Here is a 7,376-nt window from a genome sequence, read left to right as displayed (position 1 = left end):
TTATGTGAAATGCTTGCCACAATGTCCAAGACTTATCTTTAAAACCAAGACACAGAGACCTTCTTCTGAGTAGCAACTCAGGGAGAGCCCAGGGAAGCCTAGGAGTTTGTCATTCAGCTTAATGGACTGAACGAGGAGGCATGGGGATCTCCATTTCCCAGGCTCCCTATGAACTATTAATTGTTATTATTTTAGCATAAAGGGTAAGACTTGGATGGCTGCTGCATACCAGTACTCCCTGCCAATTCTCCCCATAGGAAAGTTTTGGAAAAGCAGGGAATGATCAGTGTGTGTGTGTGTGGGGGGAAGGTGAGAGCTTCCCTGGGTTTGGCTTTCTAAATTTTCTTTTTAAAAATCTCAAAAAGAGTCATGTTTTTCTGAACATTCTCCTTGAACCCAATTACAAGGTGAGTCAGGGGGAATTCTCCCATCACTACATAAAACATGCGCAGATAGTACCTAATTACATCTCACATGGCAAAACTGCAGAACTTGGTTGTGTACTGTAACTGATATACATAACCTTTCTGTGGGGAAGAGGATGTTCAGATTCAGATTTCAAAATAGAAGTATGAAACATGAACGATGGAATGATCAGCTGTATAGCTTCAACTAGTGCTGCCAACTAGATAAACGTGTGAAGTTTTCAGGAGAAGTTCCATCTATCCAGTTTTTAGGATGGGAGAGGATGAATCTGAAGTTGCTACTAAGGAGGAGGTGAGTATGGCAAAATGCTTTAGAAACAAGGTGGAGAATAAAATTTCAGTTTGGATTCAGCTTAAGCATTGTGGCCCAAATTGAATTCTTTTTGAAGAAGAGATCCTGTCACTGATTTAAATACATGCATATACGCAGCTTTGGGTAAATACACAATCAAAATCTTGTTTTGATATGACCACCTTATATATATATATAAGAATGTTGTTTCCCTCTTACACATACTCTTATCCAATTTAAATTTCACATCCTTTCCTCCTGGGTTCTGCTCTCTTATCATAATTCTAAGGTCAATTTTGCTCTAGCGAATCAGATGCTTGTATTGTTTTTTACTCCATCATGTAGGATCAGACAACAATTCTGGAATCAGAATGTGCTTTTTGTTATCTTGCTGATTTTGATGGATTGTCATCCATGAGTTTGACTTTGCAGGGTTGAAAATATAGCAATACGATTTTTTAAAAGCAGTTAACTAAACAAACACGCCTGGAAAGTTAGACAGAAAGGTCATTGGAACAGTGTTTGATGAGTAAAGTTGCTTTTGATACTGTTTTGAAGCATATTTTTCCAGACAGTTGAATGGAACATCATTCCTATGGTTAGCAATTTATAGGGCCTGGAATTATTTAATCAGGAGATGCATATAGTTTATATGACAATCAAGTGGATGAAAATTCTGAATGGGAGAAATCATTCATACACTGAATGACACATATTATATGCCATGTTTATCTGGAGATGATGTAACTTCAATCTAGCTGGCGTTGTCATGCACAGATTTCTACTCTGAAGCTCGTTTTAAGCAGAAATGCTTAATATGTGGTGACAATAATTTAGGGCATATTGAACAAGTAAGAGCAAAATAGAAGACTTCAGATCTTTGACATTCACTTCTTGTTACAAGTTGTGCAATTTTCCAGAAGGGTGGTTACCAATAGGAAGCTAAAAATGTTAGTGCAGCAAAACCATATTTCCCTGTTAAGTAGATCCTGGGCCCAAGGAACTGCAATAGTGAAAAGGAAGATGAGGAGCAAAGGACATTTGAGGACAAGACATACATAACATAGGAAAAGAAGGGCAAGTGGGGAGAAAAGCAGAGAAAAGAAAATTATCCAGCCAGATCTGCCTTCTCTGGAAATGGGCGTGGCTGGTACAATTATCACTCCAGATGCCTACTCAGCCAGGTCACCTCTTACAGAAGTTGTTAGTCAGGAAGAGCAAGAGTTGAACAAACATGTGATTGGCTTCATTTCTTCAGGAATGCTCTCCACATCCTCAGTCTGTACCAATTGAAAAGTATCCACAACAAATGGACAAGCAGGTGTCACAGGTAAGGTATATTTTTTTGTAAGTCACTTTGAGTTTCATTCTGAAAAAAGAGTGACTAATAAATATCATTTTTTTTAAAAAAGGTACATTGATGGAACATAGGAAGCTACCTTTTACTGAGACTATTGGTTCAACTAGCTCAGTATTGTCTCCAGCCCTACCTGGAGATCCTGGGGACTGAATCTGGGTCCTTCATCATGCTAAGCAGATTCTCTACCATTGTGCTATGGCTCTTCCCTGACTCTGCCATAACTGTGGTATCCAAGTTGGAATGGATATAACCTGCAAAGTGGTCACAATGGTTCACCGAGTTGCACTCAACTTTTCCCCGGAGAAGAAGACGTAACAGCCTCTTCACCAATTGGGAAAGCTCCCCTTGGTGACTCTGTACTGATGCAATGGTGCTGGAAAACTAAGATGTATTTGCCACCATCACTGTCCAGGATAGGCTCCAGAATGTGTAGCTGGTGTTCAGCCAGATTTGTCACAGGTCTTCTGCTACAATTGCTCTAGTTACCACCCCTGTTTTTTCTTTTCATCTGAAACCCTTCTGCCATTTCCTTTGGTGTAAAGGAGCACTTTTAAAAATATGTATTTGTCTCATTAATCAGTGATATAAGTGCCTTTGGAATAAGTATTTAAAGTTCACTTTTATTGTTTGATGTATTAAAATTCTTATATTCATGTATTATCTATCCTCCACTCCTTTTTCTGCCCATCTGGTATAGCACAGTGGGGAGGAGAGCCTGGCTGGGAGTCTAGAGACTGTGAGTTCAAATACCTGCTCATGTCTCCTGAGTATCAAGGGCCAGCTAAAGATCACCCCCACAGTGAATGGCTCAGGGGTTACATGCCCTGCCACCTATGTAGCCATGGGCAAGCTGCATAATCCCAAGGAGCCCAGTTGCCCCAGCTGGCAGTTGCGGACAAGGAAGGGGCTGGCTTGTGCAGCTGTAGCAAGCTAAGCAGGCCCTACCCAGCTGGGGAGGACTAGCCTCAGAGGGAGGCAATGGTAAACCCCCTCTGAATACCACTTACCATGAAAACCCTATTCATAGGGTACCCATAAGTCGAGATCGACTTGAAGGCAGTCCATTTCCCATTTTTAAGCCTTTAGCACAGCCTCATTCCTCAACAAAGACAAGTCTATGGGCCAGGCCCACAGGGCATTCTCTCCTTTGTGAACATTAGGGTGGTACTTTGCTGGACTTGACATGAGTGATATCCCAATGGGCAATTGCTGGTAGCCTCCTGTCCTCTCTGTACCTGATTAGTCCTTGTGGAGTTGAGAATGGCTTACCTAACAGGAGCAGCAAGGACTCTGCTAAAATAGAATGAGACATTCTAACAGTGTTTTTCCAGTGCTTGTTATATTTATTATAAATCTAATCTAATCAATCAATCAATCAATCAATAAGGTCTCTTTTGTGTACTATTTATTTCTTCCATTTTAATTCTATTTTCATGTTGGCCAAGAAAAAGAATCCTCCATCTCTTGTAGGTCAAGTAACATTGACACCCCCCCCGAGTACATATGACAAAAGGCTTCATTTAATAGTTCATATCACCAGTATCTGACTTGGACAGTGTTAATCCTTGAGAACTCATCAGTTTCCAAACAAATGGGCAATGACTGCAAAAATCATGGACTGTAAAATAGAATACCTTCCTTCTGCTTCTGGTTAGTGCCTTTCATGTTTCTAAAAAGGCACTTGAAAATGCAAATGTTCATGCATACAACTGGGACTGCAGAATACTAAAGGTTTCTTAAGGCAAGGAACTGAATGTTCTACTTTTTCCCCCATAAAGGAAATTTATTAAAATGAAAATAAACACTTTTAGGAGCAATTGTTTCATAAAAGAACCATGAGTTTGTTCTGGCAAAGATGTTTATGATTTATGTTTCACTCTGTAAACTTGGCCAAGCAATTTCCTTCTTTCTGATTGGTGAATGCCTTTTGCAAGGGAAGGGGGCAGGGAGCTGTAGGGATGACATCTGCTCTTGGAGCAACAGGATTATATTTATTCATGACCACTTTATGCAGGAAAAATGCATCAAAGAGTTTATTTGAATTTTTGATAAATTTGCCTTGTAAAACAAGAAAGGAAGGAAAGTCTTGTTTTAATTGGACTTTATAATAAAAAAGCCAACGATTGCAAATGCAAATGAGAAACAATAAGAATTTAAAGAGCTTGTTTTATCTCCCAAGGACCACTAGCGCTTGGAGTGATGGGGCCTCTTCTTATAAGAACCATTTCTAGCCTGCTGCTTGTCTTCCTGCACAGATGTAGTGACATATTTAGCTCCCCAGTGCCTTGCCATATAGCTCTTCCATATACCTTTTTTCCTGAGAGCAGGAGATAGGTTTATTACCATAACAGTCACTAACCTTCTTTCCTTGCTGACTTCCTTATGCTGAATGGGATTTTCTATCACTTTAGTGAAAGTCACTCAGTGAGTCAGGTTTCAGAATCCCTCCTGCTTAATTTGTTAATTTTAGCAAGGATGGGGGAGACTGGCTGGGGGGAAAATGGCCTCAGTATCTCTTGAAATATTCTCCAGTTTTTATTTTTATTTTTAAGCTGCTTGAGTTTTCCTTATGGGCTAGTCACTGGATGCTTGCAGGGTTTGAGAAGAGACATGGCAATATTGCTAATTTCTACAGCAATCTATTACTCTGGAAAGAAGTTCCCTTTCTTCACTGTTCATATTTTCACTTGAGAAACATTTTGGATAGTAAGAGCCATTGCCTTCAACTCCTCTGATCTTCCATATATACTCTCTAAGGTTGCAATCAGCCTTATTCCTACAAGAGTGTGTGTAGGATGGCAGTCTAAGTCAGTCCTATTTGGTATACATCAACACCCCAAGCGCATACTAGATATTCCTTAATACTTGAATAGCTGATGTGTTCCATCCCATCAAAGGCAATGATGTGTAGGTAGGTGTGCTGCAAACCAGTAGCACGAAGTAGCTCACAGTGGTTATTGCACCATTATTATTATTTTACTAACCTTTGTACCTTGTCTTTCCATGATGTGGCCCAGGGTGACACACATAGGGTTTCCTATTCTATCCTCACAACAATGTGAGAGAATGTGGCTGGCCAAGATCGCTTACTGAGTTGCATGTCTGAACATGAATCTACACCTGGGGATTTCTCATCCACGTCCAACACACTATCCATTAATAATGGGCAAAGCACCCTCATTCCCATTCAGTTTGGAATTGGGCTCAGCAAATGGAGCTTCCCCCCACTCCAGATACTATCTTGGTTTTTCCAAGCCCAGTTCTGAAAGCCTGACCTTGTCACATTCTCTGCTCCCTAGCCCCTCACTATCTCTTTCCCTACCCATTCCACCCACATGGTAACAGTAGCAGGGAGGTTTCGCTGAAGACATCTACAAGGCCTCTCTCCTCAGTACCTTGAACACTACAACAGCAGCATTCCAGGTTCAAGGGACCCTGGGAAATGTAATTTTCCCAGGAGACCCAACTCTTTAGTATAGGTGACAAGCACTCTGCACGCTACCTGGTCTAAAGCTTCTTGCTCAGCATTATCCCATGTGCAAAAAACCTGGACCTTAAAAGTGTCCAGGGTGCCTGAATTCCATAACAAGGACTCAGTCACCCTAGGAAAAAAATTATTCAGTAGTCCCCAACACCTGGAATTATGCCCTTATAGTGTTCACTTGCCATGTTCAGTTGTCACTTACAGATGCCAAGGAAGGAAGAAGGCACAGGAACTCCAGCTCTTGTAATCCAAACCAGAGAAGAATTTGGTGTGGGAAATGCCTCTCACTCTCACCATATATGTGAGTCCTTCAGATGCATACACATCAAAGCTTTCAATATTTGAGATTTCCATATCCGTCATAGGCATTTCAAATATGTATATTTTTGTAACTCTTATAAAAAAGAAGCATCAAGTGAAGGCAAAGCATCAAATGTGATCCCCCACACTGTGGCCCTGTTTTAGGAGATTAGAGCACAGCAGAATGTCTTTGATTGGTGACCAATTAAGTAGCAAGCCTGCAGGAACAGAGATCTTTTATTTGACTGCCGGATGTGGAAGCTCCAGAAGGGCATTGTTCAGGGAACCACCACTGTGAGTGCAACTCTACTTTTTTCTTTTGATTTTTAACTCTCATCCCTGCAGATAGAAAAGTGGGGCCTTGAAAAGTAGGAACTTTATCTTTCTGAAAGAACAGAAACATTTTTTGTTTAAGCCCAGCTTTTGAAAAGAAGCATTATGTATTTTATTTGGATTTGTGATATCTATTAATGCTTCTTCAGTTTTAATTTTGTGAAAACAACAGTACTGGACACATGACCTGCCCCCATGAACTCATCCAAAGGGGAGTAGTGACTTGACCCCAACACTGATGTGATCACTATCAATATCCCTCTTGCAGCCATGCTTACAGCATTAATGGGAAGGAGCCCTATAGACATTCAATTGTATGATCATAATGCTCTTCCTTATGATCAGGAACTATGTGCCAATCAACTCTTCCAAGCTGAAAGGAAAAGTTCTACATATGTACAGTTATGCACATATAACACCCATTCTCATTAATACTGAACATGCAGCCACTGAGGCTATGGCCAGCAACCATGCTGGTGTTTTTGGTAACGGAGCCAGTGGCCCTGAGCCTGTCCTTGTTTCATGTGCTAGATGGACACATGGGGGGAGGTTAATGTATGCAATCCTCTAGTCAGATTTTTCTGCATTTCAGTAACATAAGAACATAAGAGCCTGCTGGATCAGGCCAGTGTCCCATCTACCCCAGCATCCTGCACAGTGACCAACCAGATATCTAAGGGAAAGCTCATTTTAAATAATCAATTCTAAAGTGACTTATAGCACAATGGTGTCTCTAGTGCCATGTCTATGGCAGAGTTGCATTTTTAAAATAGTTTTTTTAGAAATTACTTGTGGCAGCTCTAATCATCTGGAGAGTTTTGTTGCCTGGTCTCCATACATGGTGGTCACACACCTACTCAGAAATCTGGGCTGTGTGGAAGGAATAGTGTTCAACTATCATATGCTGGAGACTCAAGTTGATCAGCATGTTACAGTTGCTTCTGGATATGTTAAAAGATTCCATCAGTAGGGCCCAAGCAATAAACCATGGCTCAGCTGTGAGCATTGCTTCAGCAATTGTCCATTCCTGCAGAACTGCCTTGATTATTGTATAGAAAGGTGGGGTAAGCATATTAGAAATAAGTAAATATTTCTAATAAAGTAAATAGCATAGCAGATCACCTAAGAAAGAAAATTCACCTGTATTGTAGGACTCATATCTATCTTCAGCTCCCTATAATT

General features: G+C 40.7%; 1 long non-coding RNA gene across 1 annotated transcript; it reads left to right on the top strand.

Moving 5' to 3' along the window:
* Nucleotides 1–638: 638 nt before the first annotated feature.
* Nucleotides 639–2,664, top strand: LOC133378294 (uncharacterized). Its single transcript, XR_009760938.1, has 3 exons — nucleotides 639–717; nucleotides 1,976–2,047; nucleotides 2,130–2,664. It is a non-coding gene; the product is annotated as an uncharacterized LOC133378294 (long non-coding RNA).
* Nucleotides 2,665–7,376: the final 4,712 nt, after the last annotated feature.

The sequence above is a fragment of the Rhineura floridana genome, chromosome 2, assembly GCF_030035675.1.
Source record: "Rhineura floridana isolate rRhiFlo1 chromosome 2, rRhiFlo1.hap2, whole genome shotgun sequence".
In the NCBI taxonomy this organism is placed as follows: Eukaryota; Metazoa; Chordata; class Lepidosauria; order Squamata; family Rhineuridae; genus Rhineura; species Rhineura floridana.
Note: the sequence above shows the minus strand (reverse complement) of the source record. Positions and strands in the feature narration are given on the sequence as shown.